Below are 11,150 nucleotides of genomic sequence, written 5' to 3' on the forward strand. Positions count from 1 at the left end.
GATCTTCGTCTCCACCCGGATCAAGGCATTCATAATTACTTTCGAACTCATACTCACTGTCACTGTTATAATTTTCTATCTCAATATTCCGGTCTGCTTCCGACTGCTCGAACTCACTATACAGCCCGATGAACGACATCCGTAAGTGGGTTTCCATGTACACTGAAAACATATCCTGCATGCTCGCTTCATCGGTTACATATTTGGTTTGAAACTGAACGAACCCACCAAATACAGATACTGGGTTCCTGTACAAAATGCACGATATTCTCCTACGTATCTAAGAATCCATCTTCTCACAAATTACACCTTTTAATTCTTCACACGACAACGTGAATGGAATAACAATATCCAATGGATTTTCACACACAAATTTTACACCTTCAGCTGTTTGTAATAAAATCTGCCTATGATAATAAACCTTTAACAATACTCTATCATTCATTATGATATACTCACACACGAAACACTCTCAAACTTGGAAAAATAGGATTTTCAAACAATGAAGATGAGAGCTGGTTCGAAACAATGAAAAAGAAGAAGAAAGAATTAAAGGGGTTTTAGAGGAGAGATTTCAGAGACTAACAAGAAATAGAGACTTCAGGTAATGTTGAGGTATATATAAAACCAGAAATTGGACGGTCCGACCGCATCTCAACAGTAAAGTTTTATTACGCATTGAAATCGGACCGTCTGATTTTAATCACATTCGAATTGACCATCCGATTTTAGTGAACCATTCATAAATATTTCAGCCTCATGTAATTGGACACGGTCCGATTACTATGTTCAAATTCTCTCATTACCCACAAATTATATCGTCCGATTTGTGCACTCCTTTCTCCCCAAAGAAATCGGACAATCCGATTTCCAGCCCCTATTCAGCCAAACCGTAACGTTGAGTTACACACATCACATTATCATATTAAAATCAGCATCACTGGTTGTGAGTGCCCACAAGAAAGACAATAAAGATAACAGCCATAGCTTTGTTTCCAACCCCAACGAGTCCACTGGCTTCTTCCCAGAAGCAGTACTCCTTAAAAAAGTGAGCTTTTTTACGCACACCAACTGTTTGTTTAATTGTTTTTTTTTTCTTTCTCGTTTTTCTGTGGGTTTTCTTGCGTTGAGAACAAGATACCCTTTTGGATATTCGTTCACCTTAAGCTTCTAGCGGTATAAATTGCTTTGTTTCTATTAGTACTGTGCACTTCTAATGATTGAAAGTCATTTCTTTCTATTGTAAAAGCAAAATTCTTATCTGTTTTCTGTTTTGTTCAAAAGGAAGAATTTCAATCATGATAGAAGGTAAAGAAATGGATTACTTTTCCTACTCTCTTTTATAGGAAGAATTGCTAGAGTAAGAAATTTTGCCAACTTTAGAACTTGCTAGATTGTATGATATGATTATTGAGGATTGACTCTTGGATGAATCATTAATTATACAGTTATATATATACTATTTAGTTTCTTCCAACTATGACCTTGATTTTGGTGAAGAATTTGGGGAGTATTGTTTAGGTGTGTAGCATGACATAGTTTTTGGGGAGACTCGGAAGGAATATGCTGCATCCTTTCCATGTTTTGTATATATTATTCGGTTTAGTTGTTACTTGTTTATAATCTGTATACGGAGATTCGAGAAGGATTATGTTGCATCATTTCCATGTTTTGTTTATATTATTCTGTTAGTTTTTTAGAGTTGGTATTTGTTCTTTGTGAGATGGAATTTCTCATTGGTATGGATGTTGTGTTTTTATCTATTTTCAGAAATCAATCTAGGAAGATGGCAAGGTTCTGCCGGAGTTCGAAGATGCTGAAGAAAGTGAGTGGTTGTGTTTCTGCTATTCATTCAGTTCTGTTCTGTCTTATGGATTACTGTTCCCAGATTATTCGCTTTTCCTTTTTTTATTTTTTATTTTTTTTTCCAGGAACACTTTTTGAAGCACTTATGCTTGAGCTGGATAGCGATACGAGTGTTGATCAAAGTATGTTGATTTGTTTACCTTTCTATTAGGCAGAATTATAAGTCCTTTTTAGTTAAAGACAAAGAAAATGGAATTTCTTTTGGTTGATCAATTTCCTTTTCTATAAAGATAGTCAAAATTTCATATGTATTTGTATCTATCGATGTAATTGAACACAGCTGGTTGCTAAATTATCTGTTTTACACGAGTAAGTGGGAAAATGAAAGAGCTTTTTGCCAATGTTTGTCTAGTTCTGATGGAGAAAGTAAAATGTTCTACCTTACAATGTCTTGCTGCTTTGTCTGTGCAGTGCGCCATTATGAGATTGTTTACTTGATTCATGAAAAGCACGAGGAACAAGTTGCAGCTGTCAACGAGAAAATTCAAGGTAATATTTTCCTTTACATGTGTGTATATTTTTAGCCATTCATGTTCCCTGAATGCCTGTAGAATTACTTCAATAGTTTTCTGTTTGAGTGTAACTGATCCGTCTAATTAACTCTAATAGATATTGTTTTTAACCGTACTTTGCTGAAACCCAAGTTACTTAACAAATCATAATCCTTGGTAGGCATGCTAGGTTTTGATTTCTTTGTTCGTATTCATTCAGTAGGAAGACATTGTTATGAGAAGGAAAAAGAAAGAAAAAAGAAACCACTAAATATACTTTATCCTCTTCAGGGGAATATTGGGAGTTCTATATGCTCCAAGGAACTGAGGGTAGTAAAACGTAAGCTGTGTGAATTCATAAACAAGTAAATTGTTAATTGGATTCTTCCAAAGATGCTAGATGTAACAGTGGTTCTTGTAAGAATTCGGAAAAGTTTTCTGCTATATTTAGCTGAGTTTAAAGTTTATGGGTTAAGATTTGCTAACAGTGATTAGCAAAAGTATCTTTTCTTCGGAGACTACCATCCAATAGAAATAATAGGACTTATTGCATGTTATGATGGATTGTCATATAGAAATGGAGTTATGGAACATGTCAGCAATTGAAATTGGAAATTGTTTTATTAAGGATTCTTTTCTTTTCTTTTTTCTTTCATTGTGATTGTTTTCCGGACATGTTCACAAACATTGCATACTTTTTGAGGGAAAAGAAAGGCACAGTGTGGAGATTTGGTGATTGAGGTATGAGAAGGCTGGCTTACAAAATAAAGAAAGCTAAAAATGCACACTACATTTTGATGAACTTTGAGTTGGACGCGAAATATATCAACAAGTTCAAGACAATATTGGACCAAGATGAGAGAGTTATTAGGCATCTTGTGATCAAGAGGGACGAGGCAATCACCGAAGATTGTCCTCCTCCTCCCGAGTTCCATACTCTGCGCGCTGGTGCAGATGATGATTATGATGATGAAGGATATGAAACAGAATATGATGAGGATTTTGATGATGATTGGGATGGTGAAGATGATGATGATGGCGAAATTATCATTGTGGATGATGATGATGATGGTAGAGATCATAGAAATGATACATCAGCAAATATGATACAGCCAGATAGGAAATTGAGGGCTGGGAACGTAGCTAGGTAGATGTTAGTATGTTACCTTTATTTTGTTTCATAGGAAAAAATGCAGAGCAATTCTATACATTGTACCTCTAATTAAGCATATATAGATCCAAGCATATATAGCTCTAATTCCATTTTTAAAATTTTTCATTTTTCTGATATATAAAACCATCCATCTTTTTTATTATTTAAAATGTTCTATTTTTTCTATTATTTAAAATATTCTATTTTTAAAAATTTAATCTAATTTAAGTTAATATTTTTTAGTTTTAAAGAATACATTTATATTTATAATTATATATATTTCATTTACGAAATAATTTTATATATCTCATTTACAAAATAATTTTTAATATCCCGTTTACACTGTAGTGTTCCAGTGTAAACAAGATAAGAATACATCACGTATTCTTGTAATAATTTTTAAAATTATTTATTTTAGTAAATAAATAATTTAATTTATCTAAATAAAAAATCCCAATATCCATTCTATTTTATTCATTACCACTAAAAGAAAACCTACAATATCACCACTTTCATTTTACTCCACTCCACTTGATGGCATTTTTTATTGTCCTTCTGAAACGGGTTAGTAAAAAGCATTGAGCAACCATTAGTTGCAATCGGTTCAGGGGGTGGTTCTCCCTCAATTGAAAAACCAGCCAAGGTTCTCAGGTTAAATTAACAATAACTTCTCCATAGCCGCCAGTTAGCAACAAAACACTGACAAAAAAAAAAAAAAAATTAACAGCTAATCATGGGAAGCAGGCATGCATGCTCCTCTTATGTCTCATCACCCATTTTTATGGAATTCACTGGGGACTTTAGCAGCTTCTTCAGCGACTCAACTATGCTAGGAAGAGATGGGCGATCAGCAGGGTTACTGAAGAAAAGAGCAACGTATTAGAAATAAGGAAATGATGCAAATCCGAGAAGACAGAAGTTAATAAAGCAAGAATAGAAAACATGAACTCCTGTGTGATATTTCCAACATATTTTCCTTAAGAACTCTACAGAGTTTGATGTGCAAGGCTAAAGGACCAGGCTAAAGGACCAATTAATCGACACTTACTCGGCCCAACATGATTCCACAACAGATGCCAATACTGGGGAGATGTTTGGAGGGAGAGCTAGCTTTCTATTCTGGAAAGCCACAGCTCCAACGACCTGAACACACAAAGGACGATTATTTTTACAAAATCCAGCAATCTTGTTGTCATTGATGTAAGAAACTATTGCAAGAATGATTGTCCACAAGAATCTGCAATTCGGTATGAAAATGTTTACCTGGGCAGGGCCAAGTCCACTCCATGGTTGTTGCAGGGTTATGAGTTCCCACATGATGACGCCGAAACTGTAGACATCAGACTTCTCATTCGAAGGTTCTCCGCGAAGAAATTCTGGGGCCATCCATTCAGGCTGAAAAGAAAATTAAGAGTGTTACACACTAATTGAAGTTGAAGCACCGTGAAGTGAAAGATCAACCTGCAAAATATTAATAGAATAACCGCTTCAATGTTAAAAGGAACTTCCTCCAGATCTATTCCAACATGCACAACCTACACGACCTAATTATACAAATGATGAATTTATCCCTTAAGGCACAGCTGAATAACAAGGTACCTTTTTCCCCGCCCAAGATATCAAACTGTCATCAAATATACAACCTCACGGGCAAGCATTAGGCACACTTGTGTATTAGAATAGTTGAATTCTCACTACATAAAACTTGAAGTACTACTCAAATCCCTTTCCTTTCCCTATGAAGCAGTGAATCACTCACCAATGAATTAGAAAACAACTAAGTCTAAATGATTGATACCATCATGCATATGGGCATAATCACTTGATCAGAGTAGAGCCTTACTGTTCCAGCAACAGATTTTGATGATATGAAAGTGTTCGCCTTAAATCTGGATAATCCAAAATCACACACCTGAACAGGAAATTATGAAGAAATCAGACACACGCTAAAAATTCATCGAAGTTTCACGGAGAACTCAACTGCAAACCAATGTCATTATACCTTTACTGTCCAATTTCTGTCCACCAACAGGTTTGGAGATTTCAGATCCCAGTGCACTATTGGAGGTTTTAGACAATGGAGATAATTTATCCCTTTAGCCTGCGATCAGACAAAGACAATCTAATATATCATCAAGGACTACAAAATCCATCAACATGTAAGAATAAGAATAACTGATATACACCACATCTAAAGCCATCCGTAGTCGTCTCCTCGGATCAAGAATTTCACCAGATGCCGGCCTATGTATCAGGCGGTATAGACTACCCCTGTCAAAGATACCAAAAAATGTCAGTAAGACACTTAAAACACTTCATGCAATAGAGTTCAGTAAGACAGTTAAGTCATGGTAGGAATCAGATGTAATACCGAGGCAAATACTCTGTGACTATAGATAGATGGGGACGTTTCGTAACCGCACCCATGAAGAGCACCACATTTGGATGCCGAACACGTTTCATTATTGCAACCTGAAGGAATGAAAGTAACATGTGAATGTGTCTTCTCATTACTAGATAAGCTTTGGGCCTCCTACATCTGAATAATTATCATATCAAGATAAAAACAAAACAATTCGGAAAAAATGTAAACATTTATATGGAAGAGAAATTTATCCAAGTAAATGATCTCTTAGACTAAATAAGAATCCATGATCGCCATTTAATATGCATGCTTGCTTTCAAGAAAGACGGGGCAATGACCATTTGATCACAATAATTAACATTTGAATAAGTAATACATTTCTTGATCCATCACACTAACCTCTCTTAAAAACTCCTTCAACTGATCATCATGGAAATCCTGAACTGTTAAAACCTTGACAGCAACATCCTATAATGAAATTCAACAGATGAGGAACCCCAAAATGAAAAATAACATGAAAAGTGATAGGCTGCGTAAAAAATTCATATTCAACACAAGTTGTTTCCATGGTTACATATAATCAGAGTCATGGATAAACTTATCCACTCAACTACAATCAAACGGGCTTTGGAAGCTTTATGACTGCGAAGTCATTAAAAAGAACTTCCAGATAAATTTGCATGGAGTACACCAGCATCAACTTGATGAAAATTAGGTGCCTAAGAGAATTTACCGATCCATGCCATTCAGCTCGGTACACTGTCCCAAATGATCCTGCATAAAGTGGGGAAAATAACGAAATTGAGGGTCAAATGAGTCTATTTTGTTCCTTCAAAGATAAGTAGATGGGCAAACAGAAAATTTACCAGCACCAATACGCTCTTTGATACGTAAATCTTCCCATGCTATCTCTAGCCAGTCCATTGCAAGCGATGGTTCAAGATTCACGTATCTTGGAATATTTCCAGAACCGTGGTTTTCATGTTTATTGCCTATCTTCTCTGGTGCTGACTGGTTGGTTGCGCTCTGTATAGATTGCTTAGAAATGGTTTTTGCTTCAGAATTTTTCTTCGTAATGATCTCATTGTTGGAAATGCCTTGTGCCACAACCTCATCTTTAGCAATTCCAGGATATTCATCATATGTTACAGAGGCTGGACGAACAGCTTCAGAAACACCTTCATGAAAAGAATGGATAATTAATAAATCCCACAATTTCACATTTTACGTGACTACATTTAAATCCAAAAAGAGATGGAAGTTGGCATACCTCCAGAATTTTGATCAACTGAAGCAAAACTGGAGTTCTTAAAATTTTTCAGCAAATTAGTATCTTTTCCTTCAGGACCTTCCTGTACACAACCTGTAAGATTTGAATTTACTGAACGGGTACATGCTTCACCAGCCAGATATGGCGACTGGCATTCCTTTAAATGAGAAATCCGAAATGGAGAAGGAACGGAAGACAAATATGCTCCATTGATCGAGGAATCTGGCCCGTGGATGGTTCCTGGTTCTCCGACTAGGTCCACAACATATTCCCTGTTAAAAAGGAATTTAGATAATATCACAATCCATTGACAACAAGAAACAGATCCCAAGGGTATCATAAGCCGATCTACAAACACAGTAATAATAATTAGATTGGAAAAGCTCATAAGGCACAACTCACGAATCAAATCCCAAAGAAAAGTAGGGATAAGCCTATATAAGTCACAAGCCAACACAGATCTGAGGAATCCATTGACAGCAATATTCAACAGGGTTAATAAGCATATATAAGTCACAAGCCAAGTTCCGAAAACCAGCAGTCTGAATTTCTAAACAGAAAATTACAACGATACAACTTATAAATCAACGTGTGACTCGAAAATCAAACGTGCGATAACATAAAATTTAAATAGGAGAAAACGGAAGCAAGTCGGTGAAAACTGCTGGGGAAAAATTAAATACATAGCAGAGAAACATTATTGTTATGGATTGACATTACTATCCCAACTGTGAAGAAGACCGAAAGCTAAAAAATAGGTGAAACTGCAAAAAGGGCAGTAGCCATTTTACTAACCTTAAGTGCTGCCTATCGTCTTTAATCTTGACAAGACAAGAGGATCTATGATCTGAAGCACAGTACCTGCAACCTTTAGCAATGCGACATGGCAAACCTACATAATCTGCCAATCTCTGCATAAGAAAAATTCGACAAACCAAATACTAATCTAAGATCAGCTGAATCTGGAATAATAATCCAATATTCATGCATTCTCGTGTTGCTACTATTTTGATCATGCAACATAGTTATACCAGGTGAATTCTAGTATGACGTACTATGATTTGACTATGGTAACTATGCAAGTATTGTTAATAGCAACATTTTTTTTAAAGCAAAACCTTTTAAAAAGCAGCGTAACATAATCATAGAATGATCCATACTACATACTCATATATAACAAATAAATAAATAAATTAATTCAGTGAACGAATTTCACCTTAAAGAGAATGGCGCGATGCCTACACAGACCAGCAGACAAGCTTCCAATGGGAAGCACAACGCATTGGTAAAAACTTATCAACCTCTTGCTTACCCTATTCCACCGGTTGTGCAGACCCCTTGCTCAACCGGAAAGGTGCCCCTTCATATGCAAAAAACAAACATATATAAATGAAATAGAGAAACGGATATTCAAGAATGCGATTAATTTAGTTTCTCTCTCGAGTCCTTACCCCATGCATATGGCAACTAGCTTCCCAAGTTGCTCAACCAGCGCCAACGAGTTCTCCGATTCACAATACAGCTCCTGCGCTTTATCCATAAGCTGCTTAAGCCGACAGTCCTCGTGCCTATCAATAACGACAACCTCGATCGACGATTCGCTCGGCTCAACTGCTTTCAGCGCCATCAGCGTAGGCAGCTTCTTCCCTTCTTCGTTCTCGTTGCACATCACCCACAGGTATGGATTCATACCCAGTATGTTGTAAAAACCATCCGATATCTTATCCGTGTACGACAAGCACCCATTCACCTGAACAACACACAAAACGCACTCGAACATTCAGCGAAGCCAAAAGAAAAAAATATGTTGATGGTAAAGTAGTGTCGTTTACCCATAAGCGATAAGAAACGGATTCAGCATCCCAAGTCTCGGTTGCGGTGATGAGAAAGGGTTCCGTGCTGAGGCTTGCTAAGCAAGCGAGCCTCTTCGCTAATGCGACTTGGAGGTAGTAGCTTTCTTTGTACTTTCTAGCATAACTGTTATCGATATTGTTGTTGCGATCTTGCTCCTCTTCTTCGTCGTGGTGGTGCTTCCTTGTTGCGTTGGAGGAGTCGTCTTTGATGTTAATGGTGTTAATGTCGCTGGAAAATGTGGCGGTGCCGTCGAACGTCGTCGTTCCGGAGAACAAGCTCCCGGCGTAGCTGCTTCCACTCGACAACCGCGGCAGCGACACCTGCCGATCGAAGCTCTGGTCAACGCCTCCGCCGCCGCTGGAATCTTTGACCGTCGCCGCCGTCGTGGGAGGAAGCAACATTTCGTGATCGTCATCCTCCTCCTCCTCCTCCTCGGCTGCCGCCAAAACATGGCGGCGACGATCCAATCGGTTACCAGAATCACGCTTATCGTTGATCCAGTTACAGAAGGCGGCGATTTGCTTGCTCTTTGCCCTGAACCTGCCTACTCCGACAACGCCGGCGCCGGCAAAGAGGTCAGAAACAGCCGAGTGTTTGCCCGAGGGAAAAACGACGACGTCTTTGGAGTGAGGAGCAGTAGTAACAGGTGTGTCAGTAGCAGTAGTAGTAGTCGTTGAAGACACGACGTCGTTTTCAGTGCCAAAATTATTATCATTATCAGGTGATTTGACAGAGTTGACGAGTCTCTTCTTCTCGTGATCCAATCTCTGCCTCGCAGATTCATCCAACCCTCTCTCTGGAAATTGCCTAGGGAAAATGTAAGTTGCTCTATGAGGCATTTTTTTTGCCTTTTTTTTCTTTTTCTCCTTTTCTTGTTTGTTTCTTTATTATTCACTCGCAAACCGTGAACTCACTTTTTTCTCCTTTCTTTTCTATTTTAACCACCCACCCACACGAAGATCCTTACGCACCTACGACAATCACAGTTGTAAATATCGCTGCTTTTGAAGATGATGCACGGATTTGTCCCGTGCAAACCACTGTTCTCTGAAATCGTCGTCGTGTTGTTTGTGGTGGTGGTCGTCGTTCTCTTGTTCCCTCAAACTATAACATGCACATAACATACGTAAACGTTGTTAAGCTGCAACATATATCATTATAAATACTAATCTTATAGAAATTTCACTTTAAAATGAAGCACCTGCAAATTTATGGTTCAACGCTGCGTGCAAACAGAAACTTAATGGATGACGGGGTTTCAGTTATGAGGCAATTGATGACCTTTCGTAGAACCCAAGAGGGAAAGCTTAGAGTGGAAGTTTATGTAGTACTATAAATAAATAAATAAATAAATAATAAAGAATATTAGCAAAAAACAAAAAATCCACCAATGGGTATTGCAGTGCAGAAGTTTTGGACTTCAGAGGCGGTGGAGAGAGTATGGGAAAAGAGATATGGAAAGAGTGTGTTAGAGTTTGTGTTTGTGTGAGACTAAGTCCTGAAAAGCTGGTTTTGGCTAGTGCGTGACGAAGGCAGTGTGTTTTTTTATGCGAAGTTTTTGGGATATTGAAATGGGTGGGAAATAGAAAAGAATTATATATACCAAGTCCGTATGCTAAAGTGAGCTGGGGGTGGTAGAGTGCATATGTCTCGGTGAGGCGACACGTCATATGGGGTGCGAATGGGGAGAGGACACGTTAACGATGAGGTGCCAAGGGCGCCATTAGTGGCCTGGGAACTGGGATGGTAATGTAGCGCGTAACGGGATTCTGTGGGTGGGTAGCTGCAGCAGATAATACCAGATAACAATGTTGCAGATTAATCATGTGTTGTATATATAGTAATATTACGAAAATGGATTCTCTCGTTTTTTTTCTCAATTATTTTGTAAGGTATGTATAACTTTTTTACTTTATATTTGAAACCAATAAAAAATATGTAAAAAAATAGTAAGAAAATTCACTTCCGTAATAATACTATTAGATTACTTACTCAAAATATAATTGATCTTTTTGGTAATATTTATTGAGTAATAATTTAAAATTATAATTCATATTTATAAGTTTTTAATATTTGAAAGAATAAAAATTTATAAATATATATGTTATATTTTTAGAAAACATAAAAAATAAATAATTTTAAATTTTTTAA

General features: G+C 37.2%; 2 pseudogenes; one reads left to right on the forward strand and one right to left on the reverse strand.

The window, feature by feature from the left end:
- Positions 1-607: 607 nt before the first annotated feature.
- Positions 608-3,629, forward strand: LOC112701547 (protein REGULATOR OF FATTY ACID COMPOSITION 3, chloroplastic-like; annotated as a pseudogene).
- Positions 3,630-3,944: 315 nt separating this feature from the next.
- On the reverse strand, positions 3,945-10,806 carry LOC112703274 (serine/threonine-protein kinase CTR1-like; annotated as a pseudogene).
- Positions 10,807-11,150: the final 344 nt, after the last annotated feature.

Source organism: Arachis hypogaea, chromosome 7 (assembly GCF_003086295.3).
Source record: "Arachis hypogaea cultivar Tifrunner chromosome 7, arahy.Tifrunner.gnm2.J5K5, whole genome shotgun sequence".
Classification (NCBI taxonomy): Eukaryota; Viridiplantae; Streptophyta; class Magnoliopsida; order Fabales; family Fabaceae; genus Arachis; species Arachis hypogaea.